The following is a 14,790-nucleotide window of genomic DNA, read 5'->3' as shown; positions in this document are numbered from 1 at the left end:
TGTTTGAAACCCACTATTCAAATGATCGCAATATTTGTTGTATATCACAGTACGTGAAATAATAAAATAATGAATAAGTTAACCGTCTCGATCGCTTAGTGGTCGAATGTTCGCTTCGAGTGCTGGAGATCCTGGGTTTCAATCACTAGCCGCGTCATTTTAAAGACCTGGCCCCAATTTTACGAAAAATCTTAAGTAATTGCTTAACTAAGTCTGTTATTTTGGATGCTTGTTTTTGCCCTTTATGCATTTTCAATGTTGACTTTTTCATCTACATCAGAACCGTATATGACTATATTTCATAGGTCAAAACATTACAATTCTGAATTTTATAGACAATGAAGTATAAAAATAAGAAATATACTTAAGCAAATACTTAAGTTCGTTATATAGTGCTCAGATTTCTTTAGCATGGAATTTACTTGAAATGTATGGGTGACATCAAGATCATGGACAACTTTATTTTGCTTTAGATATATTAAGAATAATTTACTTTGTCGAACGTGCCATTGTTCAGTGATTGAGCACATTATCAGCAACTTGCTTAAGCTGACAATGTCTATCTATGATTTGACCTCGTTACTTAAAGGCCTCATGTAATCTAGGTTTAATTTGACCTAGATACAAATATTTTGACAGAGTTTTTTGAAGATGAACTATAAAATGTCGCATCTATAAAGTTTTATATTGATTGACTGAGTGACCTTGTGATCCCAAATGATCCGGTAACGTCCAAGATTTGATGGAGGTAAAATTCTGAGATTGAGCCAAAAATATTATCTCAGTCTAGTGTTTAAACGGTAAATTGACACGCTGAACAGACGATGACGGACGCCGGGCAATGGGCGATCACAGTAGTTTTTTGCTCAGGTGAGCTAAAACTACATCCCATGTTTCAGTCATAAAAGGTATTCACCCCTTGGATATGGTGCCTGCTTTTTAATTTTGTCTTTTGACAGTTCCTGTGATACGCAGGCTCCATAACCTCAGATCCCCTTCCAAATTTCCAATTTATTTAGTTCTGTCCATTGTTTTCTCGTTTGTGGCAAACCCTTTACTTGATCTAGGGACCAAACGCCGCCCTTCATGGAATTACACGCCTCAGCACGTGTATCATTGAAGGTTTCATGTTCACCGCCGTTTGAATACATCTGCGGATGTTTCTAAATTGCTTTTTTTACTTTTAGCATGTGTAAATGGTGAGTCCTGCTCAACCCGGGGCTAGAGGGCGTGGACCGTAGCATGCATTTCCACTACCGTCCATGAACAGGCTCAATCAAACCGAGCCTGCAACATTTTCGTTTTTGTCGTGTTGAGCGACCTGTGAAGTTTCCACTTTTCTCTATTTTCTTAACACTGTGGACGCTACATTTTGTATATCAACATTAAACCTGCTCAAAAAAGTTGTCTTTGTGCAGGTTTGTCGATTTGAAACTCGGGGCATTTTTAAAACCCTTTAAACTCACAAGCTGCCACATGACATGATCTACTTGTTCTGAATAATTCTTGGTCAAAATGTTTAGCTTCACCGAAATCTCTTGTAATGTACATGGATAGTTTGTGCTACTCAGAGAAAAAAACTGTTTGCTGATTATAGGGAAGTTTGTCTAATGTTAAGGTACAAAAGTCAGTACAATATCGAATCCGACTGATATAGTTGATATGCAATGTCCAAGCGCTGTTTGCTGCAAGTCACCCTGAATAGTAATAGAAATTAATAAATTATTAGTTAATATGACTGTTCTGAAGCGCTACATTCTTCACAACTTTACAATGAAGAAAATGAAAAGAAGCGTTCCCTTAACAAATAATTTTCTAGTCAAACTTGAACTTCACACAGGAATGCGTACATGGCACTGAAAGCATCGTTAAACATAAAGAAGCGTTGACTGGTTATTGTCCTGTATCCAGGTGACCAGTCAGTACACATGTGATAGTTTTCGTTATCCCATTACAAATGATGATTATACTATACCGCCTTTGCGACAAAAATATCACTTTCATATTTCTCAAAGGAGGCACTGAAGGAGAAGTATCAGACCCAACCAAGATCACAAAAACATGCCGAGTCAAGGTTATATCCCAATACAACCTTGTTTCATATAAATTCAATTACTTCAGAACCGTTTTGGTATATTTTGTAGATTTCCATTCCGCCTTATACCTATTTAAGACATCTAGACATTTTTTTTAAAAAAGGGAAGTATGAACGATGAAAAGTATGTAGTGCAATGCAAGTCAACTGTAGTCAGATAGCCTTATGTTTTCGTTACAAGTCAAAAACTCAAAAATATGCAAATATAAACATGACATATGGACTTTTTGTCCTTGTCCCTTGCTAACGCGTAAATGCGCTAAACATATTTTTGTTAGGGGATGTTTCCGACTACACCCTGGAGGAAGTATAGCTATGACCGAATTTCTGCTATTACACTTATAGCTGCGTTGAACTGTAAATTTAACGTAAACGCATTCTTCAAACGTCTCGCGAAATCCTCACGCATTTGTTAAAAATACGGCCGAAAATAACACAAATCAGACATGTGACATATACATTTTTGCTTTAATAGGGGTAGAGATGCAAAACCTAAATTTCACAAATTTATGACGTATTCGTACGATTGTTGTGAAATATTGACACGAATTCTTCACACATGTTTCTGCGAAATTTCAACACAGCATATTACTCACACGACAATTAAAATTTTTTAGATGCCTCACAGATTCTTTGGATAAAAAGAACTCAAAACACTACTACATTTTAAAGCTAGATGCATTAAGTGATGCGTTGAACAAATCACCTTAAAATTATGCAGAGTACTTCATTCCACTTAGTATTGTCTGTCGTTGACATGTCAGGACACAACAAATACAACAGAAAATACAAGCATTTAACAGTCTGAATGCGACCTCAACCTTTTAGGTACGGACCGGAGTTTTGCCCGTGATTTCTCGTGTCCCCGTTTGTATTAATCGAGTTCAAAATAGTTCAGTCGATCCGTACAAGCAAGCTGTATTGTCCCATTAAATTACCTATTTCCAAGTGTATCCTACACCATTCAGCTTATTTGCCAGGTTTTGCGTACGGTACCTGGTCGCATCGTTTATACCAAGTTATTTTAAAATATTTTAATCGTAGAGGACGCTTCGCCTTTTTCTTCTAATAGACCATATAATTTTATCATATAAGAAACATGCAAAACAAATCAAAGCTTTCTGGAAAGGTATGCCCTCGTACCCTCTGATCGGTCTTTGAACTGAAGCGGTGAACAACAGGGTACAACGTACTCTTGCAGTCTTTGACCCTATCAACTTACTGGATGCTCCATATCACAGAAAATGACATTTAAAAAGAACAATGTTTGCGAAATTGAATGTGGGGTGTGTGGGAGGGGAAATGCAGGTGTCCGAAAGAAAAAAATTATTGGGAATTTGGGATGTCGGGTGGGGGGCATGACTGCATGTGTTCGAAAGATAGCATTTTTGTTCTGTTTTGGCAGGTGAAATATGCGTTTTGGCTTTAATAGGGGTACAGATGCGCAACGTAGATTTAACATATTTGTGTTATATTCGTTTTTTTAAATGTTCGGAATTCGCACGGATTTCTCTCATGCGTGGAGATAATTCGTTTCTGTGAAATTTAAGGTTCAGCATAGCTGTACGTGCAGTTACGAATTTCCATACTTAATATGGTAACTGCATTCCGCTTCAACATGTGGAAAGTACAAGTATTTCATACAACACAAGTTTGGCCAAAGGTATCATTTTCAATTTCTTTATTATTTATATACACAGTTACTCATATCTCAGTTTTGTTTTCGTTACAAATAAATGAAACAAACAGAATAAGCTTACTATTTATTAGCATTAAAATGGTTTTACAAACAGTATAATAACTGAGTATTTCAAACTGTGCTTGTAAGTAGAAGTGATTGAAAATATATAAACGTATTTGTTATAATACATACATTAAACTATATGAAAAGGAAAACAACACACTCTGTTTTATACAATATTTCTTTGCTATTGGTCGCCCTTTCTGTCTTATACTTCTTTACAAATCGAAATCAAGAATAGGAAAACAAATAAAATAGTAAAATATTAATTACCAGTTAACAATAATTCAGAGCACATCGTAGGATTACATAATTGTCTGTTAGTAACAAAATAACTTCGACTTCTACAAACTAGTATACGAGATAAAACCTACATTATAACAATTTATTATTCTAGCGTGTTTATAAATCGTTATTTGACAAACATCAAAGAAGCAAAAAAAATGAATGAAAACTATACATGAAAGATAGAAAATAGTAACTGTAACTATTAAATGGTATTTTGTTATAACAAAGGGCATTTGTTTTGCAAAATTCACAACCCCTGTTAATGATAAAGTTACAACATACAATTAAGAAAACATATATATAAATAGAGAACGATAACAAAAACATTATCGGAAAAGTCAATTATGTCTTTATTGGTAATTCAGAGGTTTTTCTATAGTCCATACGATTCAGAAATAGTACAACTATTTTGTCACGGATAATGGTTTCACTACCCGAGTCCCCTTTTCTCAATAGTAACATTAACATGTTATTGTTACAAATAACGTGCGAGAGTAGTAGCAGTGTCATTTGCAACACAATATCCTTCTCTCTTCTATAAACACACTGTGTAATAGAATATTTACTTCCTTTAAATAATTCATCATTTATATTTAAAGAGGACTATACACAACAATTTTTTACCTGCAGTATTTTTGTTGAATGTTGATTTACAGGTTAACAATTTTAATGTTATAAACTAAATTGCTTACCGGACAATAGCCAAAACTATTGCATGAGGTCAAAATGACAGATAATTAAAAAGCAGGCAAATCACTAAATGTTTAATTACATGACATCACAAATAAATTTTCAAAGTTTTATTTTTAAATTTGTTAGCCCAATAAAGGAAATATCTAATGAATATAGACTGTCGATTTATATAAGGAATCACGTAATCATTCGAGTAACGCACATGTAACTAGTATCCGGTAAACGTTTAGTAATCATGAAAGTTTCTTTTCTAGTTATCCATTGTAATTTGATCAAGACTCATATAACATGCTATGTAATAAGAATAATAATTTGATTCTTTTTGTACTTAAGTCTTTATAACGTCAATCAGACTGATATATTGAAGCTGATATGCATTGTCCAAACTGAATATAGAAAAACAAAACACATTATTTGTTAATATGTGTAGGCGCTGAACGCTTTGCAAGTTTGCGATTTAAAAACTAAAAAGAAAAGTATCTTCTTAACAAATGGTGTAGCTGTTCAAACTGGAATTTCACACAAGAATGGATATGTAGAGGTGCAGGGATAATTAAACGTAAGGAAGCGTTGATCAGCTGCTGCCCTGTATCCAGTTAGCTCTAAGCATAGACGATCAGCGTTTGTAGTAGGGGAGCCGCTGCACCAGTGGAAATAACCGCTTCTAGATCCGTACGTATATTCCCATTGAGAGGCAGCATTCTTCCGCCGGCCGTCGATATGTATGTTTTCTTTTATGTCATTAGCTATCAAAATAGCTTTAACATCAGCATATTTCGGATCTGAATCAATGTTTATAAGAAAGCCTCCATCATTTTTGCACACGTTTTCGGCTGCGTCATGAGTTTGTTTTGTAGTATATAGTTTAATGCAGAACCCATTTTCCGTCACAATGTAGTTCTTGGGACATACATTTCCAAAGCCACCTTCACAGACGCCAGTCTCAATCTCCGTACGTATGCCAGTTCTTGAATTGTATTTCCCGCATTGTCTTGTTCGCGTTTTAGCTGAGAAAAAATCTGCTTTGGTTGCGCCGCATGCAGTCCATTGTGACCAGGCAGTACACATGTGATAATTTTCTATCACTTTTCCTATCATTGTAACCAGGGAATCGTTAGTTTCTCTCCCCAGTGTGATCAAAGTTTGCGGACTCAAATCTTTTCCGGCAGTTCCATTGCTTTTTAACACAGGGCTACAGTTTATCCCAACAAATAACGCTGAGGTTACAACGAGTCTTATATTATTTAAGATTTTCATTATGTACTTCAAATTCGTGTTTCAGTTGTAATACCGGTTCTGTTTTAACTCCACAAATGAAAACTTTGTTTAATATATAGAAGGCTTCTAGTTCTGCTTTGATGATGCTGAAATGTGTGCATAAATATATACCAAATTACATGATCAAGATTGTTTGAAACAAAAGGTTTGAAAGACGCAGTTTGTTTAATCTAACTTTTGCATCTCTTAACCTGACGATAAATATGTTTACGTGGTGACAATCTTTAAATTCTTTAACAAACGTTGGCCGAAATCTGGTATAATGGTTAAAGTAAACAACTGTTTGATTAGCATAATCCGTAACAGTGGTTGTCTGATGGAGTTCTTTTAAAAATGCACCTGTAAGTTATACATTGCTCAAAGCCTGCGATATCAAAACGGGAAATATTATAGGTTGTGGTATTTTACAGTACATATCATCAGTCATTTATCTTTTTGAACTCAGTCCATATCATCGTTTTTCATCATGTCATGTTTTCTGATGCCATTTTCCTTATCAATGCTAGGCGCTAGGCGCCAATCTTGGCGTCAAGCACGTGAGCTACTGGACTATGTTTGATATGACGTGACCAGCAAGCCAACTGATGACAACCCGCACTCGAAGCGGGTGCTCAACAGCTAGGCTACCAAGAATGCCTTTTGTTTATAGTTCCTCCTAGGCATCAGAACGCATTATGATTATTATTCATATTAAAACAAATACCTTGAACATTATACTTGGAAAAAACTTCAATAATCTGAGGTGATCTGTTACACGTTTTCGTTCTTTTAGTTAGGGTAATTTAATGTCTCATTCATTTATGGGCCAAATTTCAATGTAATTAGTTTTACAAGCTTCGCGTTTAGGAATGTCTTATGTACATCTACAGCACATTAATAGCTTGTATGTCCTTCTGGTAATTGGTTCAACGTAGTCATTGACTTCGCACCGTTTCAAACAATTATGCCTCCTTCTACTTTTTTGCATCCTGATAATTTGAAACTTCGGCTACTCTATAAGTTAGACCTTTTCTTATCTTTCTAGTCCGCTCAGTGATACTACCAGTTAATACAAGTGCAGATATATTATCACATAACAAATGACGGTTATAATATACCGTCTTTTCGACGAAAATATCAGTGTCATATTTCTTAAAAGTGCACTGGAGGAAACGTTTTCAGACGCGACCGAGATCCCTAAAATTTGTCGATCCTAGACTTTTGATAGCCTATACTTGCCAAAAGCATGCTAGAAGTGATTTCGCTTAAAACTTGAACCAAAGTTCCTGGACCTGCGCCGGAAAACAAATCATATATAGAATAAGAAACATTCGTTACATCTTTGAAATAAACTTTAATCATCTATTGCCCTTCTCGTGTTATTTGTAGCAAATGTGTATGGACGTAAAAGAAATTTCCAGACTATAACCCGCATGTTGTAAATACCATAATACACGTCTGCCTGTTGATTTATCTTTAATAGCTGGTATAAAAATGTCGTGCCTGAAACCATTACAGTATCCTTCTCCGCAAAAATGTTTCAGATGATGAACATCATGTGGAAAAATATCCATGTACAAGATGTTACAGCAGCACAGGCACTTAAAACAAAACCCTTTGGCAGTTTTTGCATGGATATATGTGAATAAAACAATCAGAAAACGATGATAACAGAAACAAATACTTAAACACCTTGTGTCACCGCCTTGGAACGGCAAGTACCTAAATTTGAATGAAAATACTTCTATAGCAGCTGAATATAAAACTTTGAGATTTTTTTCTTTTCGAGATATTCTTCAAATAGACAGAAGTAGATACTAAATGCTTATTTATTCGTACCTGATATTTGTGAAATAAATGTGATTCAAACGTTCTTGAGGTATACGATGTCTCTAGAACACAGTATTATATATACATATAATAATATATTTGTAATATACCTTAAATTCAGAGACTCTTATAATAATTCTATGCGGTACAACTTAACTGTGGTATCAGTGAAACTGTACATCAGAATGTATTACATACCCATTTCGCATCTTGTGATGTGAAATTTCAGATCATTTCAATTTTAGTATGTATTTAGCAAAGTGTAAAAAATCGCCCTACAATGCTTTCAATGAGTTAACTGCTTATATGTCACAGTAAACCAAATATACTGGCCTTTTGTCCAAGAATTTTAATGCTAATATTTCTTGAATTACCATCAGTAAAATTACACAGACAGTTAATTGCCACAGGATCTTCGATACATTTGATATTTAGAAAGTACTCGCTCTTGGTTAAGTCTAATTTGTCACGATTCTGATTATTAACTCATTAAAAGACACATTGTTTGGTTTGTGTTAAGTTAGCAGAATAGCAGATTATCTCCAGCAGAATAGCAGAACAACTCCATCAGGAATAACTCCAGCAGAATAGCAGAATAACAACTCCAGCAGAATAGCAGAACAGCAACTCCGCATATCCGCATGTTTTAAATCACTTTTGGTATTTCATATTCACATTCGATTTCTAAAATGAAAATCCTACGATAAAGACTTAAAAAACAAAAACAAATATCAAACAGGGAATGCCACGCACCAAAAACGCAGCCTCCCCAAAACGAAACCTACAGCACGCAGACGTGCACACCACAAACACACACACACATACACGCGCACACACACAAAGCCAATACACCACAAACACACACACACACACATACATACACGCGCACACACACACAAAGCCAATACACCACAGACTTTTCCCATTTTCATAATTTTAAATGCTTTGCTTCTTTTATTATTTCCTAAGATATATCAAAACACGTTTTACCGTTATCAATCGGTAGGAAAGTTTATTGAACAATTGAAGCGTAACATGCATAAAACGAAAGTCAGTTGCATTCCTGTGCACGAGACTTTCTAGCATATTTAAATTTTCAGATAAAATCTATCAATAACAACGTCATTTTAGTCATTTTAGGCTGATCGTATGTATATTGCTTTTCCTATTAAATGAAGGGCTGACGTACATATAATAACTCAATTAACAGACAATTTTCCAGGTGATGGTCGTGACAACGCCATGTCAACATCAAATTATTCGTTTGACATACTGACGACATCATTTCCGATCTGGGACATTTGGAGAAAAACTTGTGGTCGAGACAGATGTAGTTTGATGTTGTCTTAGAGACGCTATGGCAAACTGTTGCAAGATCAATTAGGAACAGTCATGTTCAAAGAGCGTACCCTCTAACTACAGCACCTTACAGCAGTGTATTCTGTTTGCGCATAATAGATACGTTTGTTTCACGATTTAAGCAAGACAATATGAGTTTCTTTATATCCTAGCAATGACAAGTTCTCACCATTGGCAAATGATTGCATTATCTAATTCACAATTGTTGTGCAACGTCTGGTTAGGCAGGCCACTCGTTTCTCTGCAAATACTAAAGTGTAACTTTGACAATATTTATCTTTCTAGTAGGAGAAACTATTGCTTTGAGAATTATTTACAAGATATTATTTTTTAAAAGAAGTACACGCGCGAAATAATCAATAAATGTGATCATCACTTAAAGGAAATATCTAGAACACTATTATCTATAAGACACTTCATTTCTTAAGATATCTAAATTCAGAGACTTGAAAATGTAACATGTTGTTTTATATAGTGCAATGTAAATGTTTTATCCGTTAAAATGTTCATCCGCATGTATTTGTACATCTCTTTTACATATTAGTACTAATTGATGATTTTAGCTCTCGACTTCTAACCTGATAGAATATATTGCCTCCTGGATATGAGAGAAGAGAAGCCAGTTTCGCTTTTAATGCTTAACGCCGAGCAAGGGACCTACTGGTACCAGTCACGTCTTTGGTATGGCACGGCTGAGGATCAAACCCAGGACCTCCAGCACTTGAAGCAGAAGCTCTTCCACCAGGCTATCGTGGTGGATATTTCTTATTATTTGTTATCTTTATTATTTCACGTATTGTTATGTAATAAATAAAGTTACTTATATCACTGAAAACCGAATATATTTGGTATAGTGGGTTTGTTTTGAACACTCCTAACCTAATATACCGAGGTTACTTTTTGTTACCATTCTTTGTTTATATGTATGCGTTCGTTCTGTCTGTTCATCCGTCTTCTGTCAGCAACTTTTCTGTTAACATAGCAGAGAGCCAATTTCCTGAACGATCCTCAGTAAACTTACACAGAAACCGAATGGCTTAGTCCGATCACAGCAGACTTATTTTAACTCTTAAATAAGTCAAAGGTTTCATATTTCACATGAGAAACACTTCAGATACTACACTTCTTCGGCAGTCTGTGTGGAATTTACCTGAGATAGATAGGGTATCAAGATCATGGACAACTTTGCAAGTGTTTGCTTTAGACATAAATGATATTCAGCCTTTTATTAGTACGTTGTCAATGTTGCCATTGGTCACAGATTTAGCACATTAGAAGTAACATTTCTTGAAAGATATTCAGATCGTTAACAGTGTCTATCTATTATTTGACGTTCTAACTTAAAGATTTCAGGTAATCCAGTTTCTAATTTGACCTAGTCACAAATACTTGTTTTAAGATGAACTGTAAAATGTGGCATCTAGGACGTTTACGAATTTATCATATTAAAGGGAATTCCGGTAGTTTTCTTATGCGCATCTTTCTGCGCAGCCGACACTATCTATGGAAAATTGAAGTGAAGTCAACATTTGTTGAAACATGTGACAGACAATTTTAGATAGGAATCTTAAATTAAATAACTTTTTTAACAAGTTTTATCAGTAATCAAATGTTGATACTGCTTTATATTGTATTGACATAAATCATGCCTGACATGTATCTTGCCATTTTTCTGACTGTGTTTTGACAGCGCATTTTAGTTCAAAGACAGTGGTGTTTATATAATGTTAGACAATTAACGTTATATTGATAAGACAATATCCCCTTTCAGATTATTTAGTATTCAATTATAGAAAGAATTAAGATTTTTTTGAACTTTTTTTTATATTTCTAAACATGCAGTCAATTTGGTCAGGCTCGCGCCATTTTTCGTCCGAACAGTTGTTGCATTCATGCGATCTTTACATAACATTTAGCCTGGTGACCCATACTTGTTTTGCCATTTTTATTTTCACAATACAATTGTTTATTCACAATGAAAAAAAGGATAAAATTTCTAGAAACAGTTTTTTTTTTCAAAATTTAAAAATAGTACTCTTTACTATGAGTATTTTCCATGAAAAAAGTTAACAAAAGTGAATATGAAACCAGATTTTTTCTTCTGTTTGTACGCATAATTGTAATGATTTGTATTAAAAATATGAATATGATATGAATTAAATAGATTATAAAATCTGTAAAAAAAATAAACCTTATTTTGCGGTCTTTATGCATACTTCGGTTGGTATTTATACAAAAAAGGAGGAAATCATGTTGAAAAATCAGTTTCAGCAACAGTGGGTGTTTTCAATTTTTCACAGAAACAAACCTGGTGACCCATTGTTTCTATTTGTTCATTGTTTTTAGCATAAATTTTCCTAACATATATGTGAATTTGAAAAAAATCTATGAAAGAAAAAAAACTATAGGAATTCTCTTTAACTTACACAGTTACCCGGTGATCCCGAAAGATCCAGTAACGTCTGATATTCAATGAAGGTAATATTCTGAGTTCGAGCCAAAATTATCATCTCTATGGCTTTACGGTCAAATTGTTGACAGTATTGGACGGACGACGACGGGCAATGGGCAATCACAGAAGTTCAACTTGAGCACTTCGTGTTCAGATGAACTAAAACTATGTCCCTGGGTTCAGTGATAAAAGGTCTGTGTGGCGGCCTAAAAAAGTCGCCCCGACTTCGTCTCAGTGTTGTTATATTTCCTGGTCCTCCGGGATAATTGAGTTCAACTCATTTAGATTTGAAGATTGAATACTGCTTAAGCCGGTGCTAGGGGGCGTGGGCAGTGTTACATTTTCCATTACTGCTTGTGAACAGACTCAATCAAACCGAGTCTGCAATTTTCACTGTTTGCTTTGTTCTCAGTGCTTCCGAGGGATCTACTTTCCAGATTTTATTCTTATCCCTTTAGACACTACATTTTGTATGTCAACATGAATTCTGCTCAAATATTTGTCTTTTTGCTCTTTTTGTCAAATGTGTAACCCTTTTTAACTCGCATGATGCCATATGATCTACTCGCTATTGCATCACCAAAATCTCTTGTAATGCAGTAGCGATATATGACCACTACGGCTCAATTTTATTTTGATTACACCTTAATACCTAAGGCTAATAGGGGTAAAATCTATAATGATCCCACACAAAAAATACTTCGTAATGGTTTTTTTCGAGATCAAATGACATTCGGACCATTTAAGTTACAACACAAAAGAACAGTTTTCTCTACTTTGCTTTGCAATAAATACCTGTATGCTTAAAACAAAACTAATGAACAAGAAAATGGTTCAATAATAAAATAAAAAGATAAGAAAATGAATAAACATAGATGCAGTAGCGTATTTTGTCAAAAAATGGACTATGTATACTTGCTTTTTGTTAAAAATCTTAAATTGAGTATCTGACAATCCATATTACGTTAGAATTGAACTGGACACACTTCTGTGAACAGTATTTGCACTCTTTTATGTTTATCTTATAACTGTCAATTCAGTAGGATATAATATATAAATCATGTGTAATCAGATATCCCACAAACAGTTTGTACCGGGCAATGGTTTCCATTTTCTTACTTTGTAGAATACATTGCTTGTGTTAAAACAACCATCGAACTTGACACAATTCAAACATTCAATGTATTTCACATTTAGTCTAAATGAACATGACTGTACCTTCTAATTTCAAGTTCGCATTCAATAAATGCTGTGCCTTTAGAAAAAAAAAATATTCAAATTTCACATTTTCCTGCACAACATTCAAGATTCAAATTATTTTTGTTAGGCCAAAGCATATAACATAATCAACGCGGATCATTGAATAATTCATCGTACTATGAAGGTTACAAAACTGAGTTAATAAAAATAAAATGAAAAAGTATAATTTACATACAATGACAAAATGGTTTGATAGTCATATTTAAGTTCGAACATACTTATTATAGGGTGTAATTTATATGAAACTATTACATATGATTTAATAAAGTCAGTAGATGGTTCAGCATATGTTCTTATTGTCAAACATTCCAATTTTCTATTTCATAAATAAATGATATATAAATAGGTTTACACGCGATGTCAATATATTCTGTAAGCATACCTTACCTTTTTAAACTAGTGAAATGATTTAGTGTACCATAATAAACAGCAGAAGTCACCTGCTGCGGGTGCAACATCTGCTGCTGCCTGTAACAATACAATTCACCATACAGTCGACATTGTATTAAGAGACCGTACAAGGAATGGTCTCTTAATGAATTTTTGTCTGGTGAGTAGTTTTTTAACTGTTAACTGTTTAACCTTATATTACAGCGTAATGAAGATCAGATATGTGAAAATGTGAAAAGTATATTAAAATATATATCATTCCAAACAAATAAGAGCTATTAGTAAACTCGTGTATCCTCCCAAAATAGTCTTCGACTCAAAGAAATTGTATAAATAAACATAATTTGGTAAATTAAAGGTGGACAGTGTATAAGGTAGCACATTTTATAAAATGATGACATGTACAACTTCACTTCATACTTACATGAGCCGTGCCATGGGAAAACCAACATAGTGGCTTTGCGACCAGCATGGATCCAGACCAGCCTGCGCATCCGCGCAGTCTGGTCAGGATCCATGCTGTTCGCTAACAGTTTCTCTAATAGCAATAGGCTTTGAAAGCGACCAGCATGGATCCTGACCAGACTGCGCGGATGCGCAGGCTGGTCTGGATCCATGCTGGTCGCAAAGCCACTATGTTGGTTTTTCCATGGCACGGCTCATATATTTCAGTAAAGTTATAAGGCATATTCTTCTTGAAAACTGTAGGTGTTTTCCGGACAAAGATTTCTGGACCGAAGGACGGACAAGGCGGCAACTTTATTCTACGCCGAAATTTGCTTTGAGTATAAATATTGCTTTACAAGTGTTATTTTGTGCAAGATCAGTAAAACAAACTGCAAAACTAGCCTTTTAAGTATTTTACAAGGAAGGAGTGGTATATCGGATAAGGCTTACATGTAAGCCACTCAGTCTTAGCTGGGTATCAGCCTTGTAACCGCCACTGATTTGACTGCTCATTTGCAGACATTGTTTGCCAGTCTACTGCCGTCGGCTCTAACCATTTGTCCTCTTGTAATAACTTGAAAAGAATGCAAGATATTTCAGCATACACTTGATTTTCCCTTGATGAATGTTTCGCTTCAATTGTTCGATCAATAAATGTTTGTTTTCGACTGCCTATGTATTTTTGATACAAAAAGAATGAAAATAAAAATAAAGAAAAGCATAGTATTTAATGATGTTAAAGCTGCTAGCCCGCAGTCTGGGAAAAATATTCCAACATGTTCATTTCCATAAAGTTTGACGTAGAATGTATATATGACAGTGAAAAAATGACAAAGTGGTTGAAAATAAGCTAGATATTGGTGAAAATAAAAGAAAAATGTAGATTTTCTGCATTATTTTAAAAGCATTGCAAAGGGTTACTACGTTCTGCTCAATATTTTTCGCTATTTATAAGAATATGTTGCAAAAATCTTATGC

Source organism: Mercenaria mercenaria, chromosome 14 (genome assembly GCF_021730395.1).
Source record: "Mercenaria mercenaria strain notata chromosome 14, MADL_Memer_1, whole genome shotgun sequence".
In the NCBI taxonomy this organism is placed as follows: Eukaryota; Metazoa; Mollusca; class Bivalvia; order Venerida; family Veneridae; genus Mercenaria; species Mercenaria mercenaria.
Note: the sequence above shows the minus strand (reverse complement) of the source record.